Genomic DNA, 10,597 nt, shown 5'->3' with positions numbered 1-10,597 from the left:
TCTTCACTCAAGAAAGTAAGGATAGAAGGAACATACCTCAACATCACAAAGAGTATATGAAAGCTAATGCCACAGCTGATATCATCCTCAATGGAGAAAAACTGAGATCATTCCCCTTAAAGCAGGAACATGACTGGGATACTCACTCTCACCATGGTTGTTCAACATAGTACAGGAAGTCTTAGCTTCAGCAATCAGAAAACAAAAATAAATAAAAGACAAGCATCCAAGTCAGCAAGGAAGAAGTCAAACTTCAACTCTTCTACTTTTCACAGATAACATGATATTTTTATTATGTATTTTATTGACCATATCTATTTATATTTGGTTAATTTTGACAAAAAAGATACAAAATCTCTTTAGTTTTTAACTTATTTTATTTTTTTTAATTTGGGTGTATTTTACATACAATGTTACATTAGATTCAAGTGCAATGATTCTATGTTTCATTAATGTTATGTTATGCTCACCACAAGTGTAGCTATCATTCGTCACCATATAATCCTATTAAAATATTGTTTACTATATTCCCTATGTTGTACATTTTATTTCCATGACTATTCATCCATAATTGGAAGCCTGTATTTCTTACTCCCCTTCACCTATTTTGCTCATGCCCTACCCTTCTTCCTTTTGTCTACTATATTTGTTCTCTGTTTCATAGGTCTGATTCTGATTTCTGTGTCTCTGTTTGTTCATGTCTTGTTTATAGGCACTGCGGGAAAGAGTACAAAAGTTCCTTTAAAAATTAAAAACAGAAATATCTTATGATCCAATCATTTTGCTATTGGATATTTACCCAAGTAAAGTGAAAACATTAATTTGAAAAGATATATGCACCCTTATGTTTATGCAATAATATCTACAATAGCTAAGATATGGAAGCAACCTATGTGTCTATCAATACATGAATAAAGAAAATGTGATGTATGTATAAAAAAAGGTAAGATCCTGCCATTTGTGACAACAGGAATGGACCCACAGGGTATTATGCTAAGTAAAGTAAGTCACACTGAGAAAGTAAAAAATATTTTTAAAATGTAACTTTTAATATGAACTAATTAGAAAGACTTGAAATCTTATATTTTAAGTTTAGACAAAGTGCCTTTCAATAACTAAATAATAGGATACAAAAATTAAATTAATCAATTACCAATATTGGCACAAATTTAAACCACTGAAATTTATGTTTTATATGATAGTTTGATGAGTTTCCTTATTAACCAGGCAGTGAAGTATGGTCAACAAAATAATTGGTTTGTGCTCAGGAACACTGAGGTTTAGAATACATACTTTTGTCTTTAGGAAGAAAGTATATTAATTTGCAATATTTGCTATTCGTGCCATCTCTAACCTCTTGTTTAAACCAGATCCCCATTTTAATCTCTTATTGCATCCAATCCTTTTTTCTTTTTCTTTTTTTCCTTTTTCTTTCTTCCTGTCCTTTTTCTTCCTAACACTTAAAGTGTTATGAAAGTAGTTCTTATTGATTTATTCTGTGCTTTTTAATTCTCTTTCTCCTCCTAATGGTAAGGACCTTATTAGTTTTGCTTAATGCTAGATCTTCAGTAGCTAATATGTAGTGAAACTCAATAAATATTTGGAAGAATCAATTATTCACTTCTTAAATTATCATCTGATAAAACTTCTTTTAAAACAATTTCAAAGGGAATGGAAGTTATTGTAAAAATGGAAATGGACACATTAAATATGTACCAAGTGTGGTAGCACAGTGAAAAATGTAATGTCAGTAGCTGGAGAGCAAAAATTTCACAAATTATATATATTTCAAAAGTAGGGGATTGAAGTTTGGAAATGTCACTTCTTAGAGCTAACATTATTCAGAATCATACAGAAATTTTGACAACTATAGATTATCACATATTCTCATTTCTAAACACTTGTTCTATTAATGTGGTAAGAAACAACTACCTTATAGCTCAATTAAATGTGAGATATAGGGTAATATTGGATATTTACAATGTGTTAATGAGACATGGGGACAGGTAGAATTTCTCATGGAATCTAGAAAAATGAAAGTTAAAAGATGAGAATTGTCAATATTTTGTAACAATGGAAACATTTTTGTGGATCTGGTTGATACAAGTATTTCAGTCATTAGAAAGAGACACTGTTATAGTGAGAAAACACTACTGCAGATTGGAAAAAAGAACCCCAAATCAATTGGAATTTCTTTATCTGTATTCACCAAGAGAATTTTGAGATTTAATTCATTTTCCTTATAACATGGATAGGTTGCTTCAAGGATCCAAAGCAAGTATTATTTCCCATGTAAATTAATGAACAGAAATGTTATATTATCAATTCATATGATTAAAAACTTAGGCATCAATCAATTCACCACAGCTTGCTCACCTCTTTGATTGTTAAAACTAAACATTTGTAGTAGAAATTCTTTGGACTGGGGCACCTGGGTGTCTTCAACTCAGGTCATGATTCTGGGGTCCTGGGATGGAGACCCATATCAGGCTCTCCCTGCTCTATGGGGAGCCTTATTCTCCCTCTCCCTCTCCCTCTACCGCTCCTCCTGCTTGTGCTCTCTCTCTCTTTCTAAGAAATACATAAAATCTTTTTTTTTTTGAAGAAAAAATTTGTGGAATAGCTTCTCATGACTTTCCCATTGTTTCCCCATGAAACCCAGCTTTAATCAGTCAACTTCAATTTATAGGTAACAATACAATAGGATACTCCTGAATAGATGAAAGAATCTTAGCAATCTTAGTCACATAGGAATGATATATAATATAATAATAAAAGTTTTGAAGATCAGACCTTGGGGAATTGCAGCAATAAAATATGGAAAATACACTGATAATGTGTGTCAGATACCTAGAAATAAGTGAAAAGAAGGATCAGTGCCAAGGAATTAAAAGAAAAGTATTATATCAGGTAGTGGGTGGTCAGTTGGACTGAATGCTTCTGAAAGGGCAAATAAGATAAAGATAATAAAGTGCCCTTTAGATTTTCCTTAACAAGAGATTTTTTTTCTTGCTTAACAAGTGCAGGTTTAAAATTAATAGGAAGGATTGAATGAGTGGGAGGTGAGAAAAATAACAAGAACAGACTATACTTTCTTGTCTTTCACTTATTTTTTTTCCTTTGTGAGTTTGATTTTAATTATTCAAGTGATATATGCCTATATTTTCCATTGCTTAATAGAATACCTCTACTTCCTTATAAAGTATTCCTTATAAATAAGTAAAGTTTATTTATCTTTATGGTTGAATATATTATCTAGGGATTTGTTTTTAAGAGAGGATTTGTAAATGGTGAACATTTTAACCCCTTCTATTACTAAAATGTCTTTAGTTTGTCTTCATTCTTTGATTTTTTTTTTTTTTGGTTGATGCACTATTTTGTTGAAGGACTAATTTTAGAGTAAACTTGATTATTTTCCCTTTGAGGTAAGTGGACCTTTACATGGAGATACAGACTTCTTCAGGTAAAAACCCAAGTAAACTTTAGTACTGTGTCCCATTCTCTCAAGATCAAAGGATAAGAAAAGTGAGAAGCACTAGGTAGAGAAGATAAGAGTGTTCATAATTTCTCATCACACTGAGAAGACTACAAAATAAGCTGACAGAGGAGATGAATAACAAGATGTCTATCCGGCAAATTGGTTTCAGCAGAAGCAGCACAGTCTGGGTGAGTGCTGTTGACTTAGGCTATCTCAGATCATAAGTCATCAGGCCCTCCTTTTTAAAAGGCTCTCTGGGTATAGTTCTTAATTCCACTGTAAGTAGTGAGGCACAATAATCTAATAAAAATGGGGAAGAGACACGTGAGAATACAGAAAAAATAATTCAAAAGTAATTCAATATAAATGCATAAAGATGCCCTCAACCATAATCACAAAGAAATGAAAGTTAAAATTACTTTAAGAGATGGGTAAGAGAAATTAACATAAATTTTTCCAAAGAAATCCAGATGGCTGATAGAAACATAAAACGAGGCTCAACACCACTCATCACCAGGGAGATGCAAGTCAAAACTACAGTGAGATATCACCTCCCACATATTACAATAGCTAAAATTAAAAAAAAAAAAATTCAAGAAAGAGCAAGTGTTGGCAAGGAGTTGAGAAAAAGGAACTTCTGTGCACTCTTGTTGGGAATGAAAACTGCTGCAGCCACTCTGGAAAAGAATATGGAGGTTCCTTAAAAAAGTTAAAAATAGAGTTACCCGGGGCACCTGGGTGGCTCAGTGGGTTAAGCCGCTGCCTTCAGCTCAGGTCATGATCCAGGGTCCTGGGATCGAGTCCCACATAGGGCTCTCTGCTCCGCAGGGAGCCTGCTTCCCTCTCTCTGCCTACCCTACAATCTTGTATTGCACTACTGGGTATTTACACACACACACACACACACACACAACTAATTTGAAGGGAAACAAGCTCCCCTATGTTTATGGCAGCATTAATTACAATAGTCAAATCATGGAAACAGCCCAGGTGTCCATCAACAGATAAATGCATAAAGAAGAAGTGGTATATATAAACAATGGAATATTATTCATCCATAAAAAAGAATGAAATCTTGCTATTTGCAACAACATTGATGGAGCTAGAGAGTATAATGGTAAATGAAATAAGTCAGTCAGAGAAAGACAAATACTGTATAATTTCACTCATATGCAGAATTTAAGAAACAATAAAAATGAGCAAAGGAAAAAGAGGGTAAGAAACAGACTATTAGCTATAGAGAACAGACTTTATATATTTATTTTTTATAAAAAAAATTTTAGAGTATTTCCTTTTTTTGAATTAACTTGTAAAGTATTGTTTTGTTTCAGGGGGTACAGGTCTGTGATTCATCAGTTCTACACAATTCACCGCACTCATCCACAGCACATACCCTCCCCAATGTCCATCACTCCACCGCCCCATCCTTCCCACCCCTTTCCACTCCAGCAAACAAACTTTATATCTTTTAAAGTTCACTCATTTAGTATGACTTCTTATCTGGAAATCCACATGTTCATATTTAGAGAACTAGTTTTAAAAAAACTCCAGCACATCCATACAATGGAGTGTTATGCAGATATGAATATAAAAGAATGAGTGAATTCTCTATATATTGATATGTAAAGATCTCCAAAATACATTAAGTGGGGAAAAAAAAGCAAGGTGTGGTAAAGGGTATATATATATATATATATTGCCCAAGAAACACTGAAAGGAGATATTAGAAACTAACAATAGGATTTACCAACTATGAGATGGGTGGCAGATTGTGGAAATTGATAGATAGGAATATACGGTGAAATGTAATAAGACAAATCAAAGGCCATGCATCCAAATCACCTGGGCATTTAGGTACTGGGCAACATGTATACATTCAGGATTTGGAGCATCCTGGACAAAAGTAACTAGTCAAACTTTTTAAATACATCCATAAAAATCAATTACAAATTTCAAATAATATTGGCATCTATATTCAAACAGTTTTATCCCAATAGATACAGTTTTTACTTTATGAGCCAGTTTGATTTTTAAAAAATAACATTTCAGTTTAAAAATTTTTTACTTGGAAGGAATTATTTCCTTAAAAAGTGTTACAAGAACCTATTACCAAGACAAGAAATTAATGTGAAGAAGAAAGAAAATATGATAGGTTAGAGGAAAAGAATAATTACAGAGAACCCACCATCATTTTTGTCTACAACAGGTCACTTTTGATTTTATAATTTTAGAAAATATTTTTTATATATACATATATATTTATATAAAATTTTATAAAATAATTTTGATTTTATAATTTTAAGAATAATTTTAACATCCATTAAAAACATAAAATGGATAATATTTTATCCATAGCTCTTGGCATCTAAACATTACTGTGATCTCATTTTACAGATAAGCCAAATCAGAGGCTCATACTATGTATACCCTGGATATTAGATCAACACTTAACACTTCATATGACTATCACATTTTACCTTGCTGAGGAATTAGGTTTCATTTGTGACTATAAACAGAACAAGCATTGGGACTTGGATTTATGGATCTGTACTTTGCCACTAAAGTGATGTGTCAGGTCATTTGTTGTTCTTATTCAGGTTAAAACATATGCAAAATGCCATAAAGTCTCTTGGTATCAAATGAGTGCTTGTCCTTGAAACATCTGGGAAATTATTTTGCATGATTCTTTTTTTTTTTTAAGATTCTATTTATTTATTTGACAGAGAGAGATCACAAGTAGGCAGAGAGGCAGGCAGAGAGAGAGAGAGAGGAGGAAGCAGGCTCCCTGCTGAGCAGAGAGCCCGATGCGGGACTCGATCCCAGGACCCTGAGATCATGATCTGAGCCGAAGGCAGTGGCTTAACCCACTGAGCCACCCAGGCGCCCATTTCGCATGATTCTTAACTGTATTTTCAATTTACTGCCTTGGAGTTGATTTGGGTGATGTCAGTCCTATTAGTAGAAGTAATTCTAACTTCATTATATAGCTAGAAGATTAAAGTGATGATGCATTATAATTTTTTTTAATTGAAGGAAATAAAAAGTTTGGGTCAATTTGAGATTATTTAATTGTAGAGAAAGAACATGTTGTTCTCTTTGATGGTTCCCAATGCCTTTCATTGATAATTAATTTCAGGATGAGATGATGCATTTGGATCTTTAGTGCAAAACAATTTTGGCCTACCATTTAACCTGAAAGAGGTACTTGTACTACTCTTGGTTTCTTATAATATTCACACTTCTTAGTTGGTTGTCTTTTTCTTACCAGGCACTATACAAATATACCTTGTTCTATCAAAATACTGATTAAATAAAACAGGACTATTATGTATTCAATATATATTTATTAAATTCATCTGAGTTGCTTCAAACAATTATTTCCATATCCAGTAGAAAAAATCTAAACTGTGATTATATTTGTTGTGCTAATAGGCTCATTAGCTAATAGACTATTAGCAGCAAAGATTTACTTCATTCACTTTCCCGAATCCTATGATCACAAGTACATTGCAGTAACTATTAAAAATAGGTCCCTATTAAAAAACTCTAAATCTGGAACAAAATAAAAGAAAAATAGGTAAATCATTTCCCAAGAGATGGAAATGAAAAAGGTAAAAACAATTTTTTAAATCTTTTTTTATTTAATTTCTTTTCAGTGTAACAGATTTCATTTTTTATGCATCACACCCAGTGCTCCATGCAATATGTGCCCTCCATAATACCCACCACCAGGCTCCCCCAACTTCCAAACCCCCTCCCTTTCAAAACCCTCAGATTGTTTTTCAGAGTCCATAGTCTCTCATGGGTCATCTCCCCCTCCAATTTCCCTCAACTCCCTTCTCTCCATCTCCCCATGTCCTCTGTGTTATCCCTTATGCTCCACAAATAAGTGAAACCATATGATAATTGGTTCTCTCTGCTTGACTTATTTCACAAAGCATAATCTCTTCCAGTCCTGTCCATGTTAATTCAAAAGTTGGGTATTCATCCTTTCTGATGGCAGCATAATACTCCATAGTGTATGTGGACCACATCTTCCTTATTCATTCATCCATTGAAGGGCATCTTGGCTCTTTCCACAGTTTGGTGACTGTGGCCATTGCTGCTGTGAACATTGGGGTACAGATGGCCCTTCTTTTCACTACATCTGTATCTTTGGGGCAAATACCTAGTAGTGAAATTGGTAGCAACAATTTTATGTTATTTTAAAAATTATAGTTAGTGAACATATAGTGTTATATTTATTTCAGTTGTAGAATACAGTGATTCAATACGTCCATACAACATAAGGTCCTCATCTCAGCAAGTACACTCCTTAATTCTCATCTACTATTTACCTATCACTTGACTCACCTCCTTTCTGGTAACTATTGATTTATTCTCTATAGTTAAGAGTCTTTCCTGGTTTGCCTCCCTCTGTATATTTCCCATTTCTTTGTTTCTTTGATTTCTTAAATTTCAAATATGACTAAAATCATACTTGAGTCAGTTGTTCTCTGACTGATGTATTTCGCTTACCATTATACTCTACAGCTCCATCTATTTTGTTGCAAATGAAAGGATTTTATTCTTTTTTTTTAAAGATTTATTTAGTTATTTTAGAGAAAGAGAGCACACACAGAGGTAGAGGGAAAGGGAGATAAACAGACTTTTGCTGAGCAGGGAGCCCCACTCTGGGCTTGATCCCAGGGTGCTGAGCGAAATCAAGAGTCATCTGATTCTTAACCAACTGAGCCACCCAGGTGCCCCAATTTCATTCTTTTGTGGCTGAAGAATATTCCATTGTGTATAAATACTACATCTTCTTCATCCATTCATCAATCAGTGGACACCTGGGCTGTTACCATAATTTTGCCATGTAGATAATTCTCCTATGAACATTGGGGCACAGGTATCACTTTCAATTAGTGTTTTTGTAATATTTGGGTAAATACATAATTGCTGGGTCATATGGTAGTACTATTTTTAACTTTTTGAGAAACTTTCAAAGTGTTTTCCAGAGTGGCTGCCCCAGATTGCATTCCCACCAAATGTAAGAGCATTCCCCTTTCTGCACATCCATGCCAGCAATTGTTTCTTGTATTGTCGATTTAACCATTCTGACAGGTATGAGGTGATATCTCATTATTGTTTTAATTGTATTTTCCTAATTATCAGTGATTTTGAGAATCCTTTCATATGTCTGTTGGCCATCTGCATGTCTTCTTTGGAAAAATATCTATTCTTCTGCCCATTTATAGTTAGAATATTCATTTTGGGGGTGCTGAATTTATATATTTGGGATATTAATCTTTTATCAGTCATGTCCTTTAAAAATATCTTCTCCCATTCCATAGCTTACCTCTTAGTTCTGTTTATTGTTTCCTTTGCTGTGCAGAAGCTTTTTATTTTGAAGACTTCCTAATAGGTTCATTTTTTTTTTTTTTCAAAATTTCCCTTGCCTCAGGAGACATATCTAGAACAAAGTTGCTATGGCTGTTTTCAAAGAAGTTATTGCCTGTGATCTTCTCTAGAATTTTTATGGTTTCAGGTTCTCACATTTAGGTTTTTAATCCATTTTGAATTTATTTTTGTGTATGGTATAATAAATTCGTCCACTTTCATCATTTGCCTGTTGCTGTCTAGTTTTACCAGCACCACTTTTTAAGACTTTTTACCCTTGTATATTCTTTCTGCTTTGTGGAAAATTAATTAACCATAGAGTTGTGGGTTCATTTCTGGGTTTTCCAATCTGTTCTACTGATCTGTAAGTCTATTTTTGTGCCAGTACAATACTCTTTTGATTACTACAGCTTTATAATATAACTTGAATCCAGAATTGGGATGCTCCAGCTTTGCTTTTCTTTTTCAAGATTGCTTTGGCTAACTCTGAAAAACAGTAGGGATGTTCCTCAAGACATGCTATGGGAAGAGCAAATATATATATATATATATATATATATATATATATATATATATAGAAAGAGAGAGAGAGACATATATGTACATATATATGTATTAGAATATTAGAATTAGAATATATACGTATTATGTATATATGTATTAGAATATATGCATTCTACATATGTATTCTATATATGAATATATGTATTAATATATATATGTATTAGAATATTACTCAGCCATCAGAAAGGAGGAAATCTTACCATTTACCTCAATGTGGATGGATCTGAAGGGTATTGTGCTGAGCTAAGTCAATCAGAGAAAGACAATTATCATATGATTTCACTCATATGAGGAATATAAGAAACAGCACAGAGGATCAGAGGAGAAGGGAAGGAAAATGGAATGGGAAGAAATCAGAAATGGAAACAAACCATGAAAGACTCTTAACAATGGGGAAGAAACTGAGGGTTTCTAGTGGGGGGATGGGGGAATGGGTAATTGGGTTATGGGCATTAAGGAAGGCATGTGATGTGATGAACACTGGGTGTTATATGCAACTGATGAATTACTGAATTCTATAGTTGAAACTGATGATATACTATATTTTGGGTAATTTAAATTAAAAATCGCTTTGGCTATTCCAGCTCATTTGTAGTTCAATACAATTTTTTTTAATTTATTTTTTATTTTCAGCATAGAAGTATTCATTAGTTTTGCACCACACCCAGTGCTCCATGCAATCCGTGCCCTCTATAATACCTACCACCTGGTACCCCAACCTCCCAACCCCCTGCCACTTCAAACCCCTCAGATTGTTTTTCAGAGTCCATAGTCTCTCATGGTTCACCTCCCCTTCCAATTTCCCTCAACTCCCTTCTCCTCTCTAACTACCCATGTCCTCCATGCTATTTGTTATGCTCCACAAATAAGTGAAACCATAAGATAATTGACTCTCTCTGCTTGACTTATTTCACTCAGCATAATCTCTTCCAGTCCCGTCCATGTTGCTACAAAAGTTGGGTATTCATCCTTTCTGATGGAGGCATAATGCTCCATAGTGTATATGGACCACATTTTCCTTATCCATTCATCCATTGAAGGGAATCTTGGTTCTTTCCACAATTTGGCGACAGTGGCCATGGCTGCTATAAACATTGGGGTACAAATGGCCCTTCTTTTCACTACATCTGTACCGCTGGGGTAAATACCCAGGAGTGCAATGGCAGGGTCATA

Source organism: Mustela putorius, unplaced genomic scaffold, assembly GCF_011764305.1.
Source record: "Mustela putorius furo isolate JIRA1106 unplaced genomic scaffold, ASM1176430v1.1 tig00003862_pilon_pilon_pilon, whole genome shotgun sequence".
NCBI lineage: Eukaryota > Metazoa > Chordata > Mammalia > Carnivora > Mustelidae > Mustela > Mustela putorius.
The sequence above is the reverse complement of the archived record's forward strand: the minus strand, read 5'-3'. Positions refer to the sequence as shown.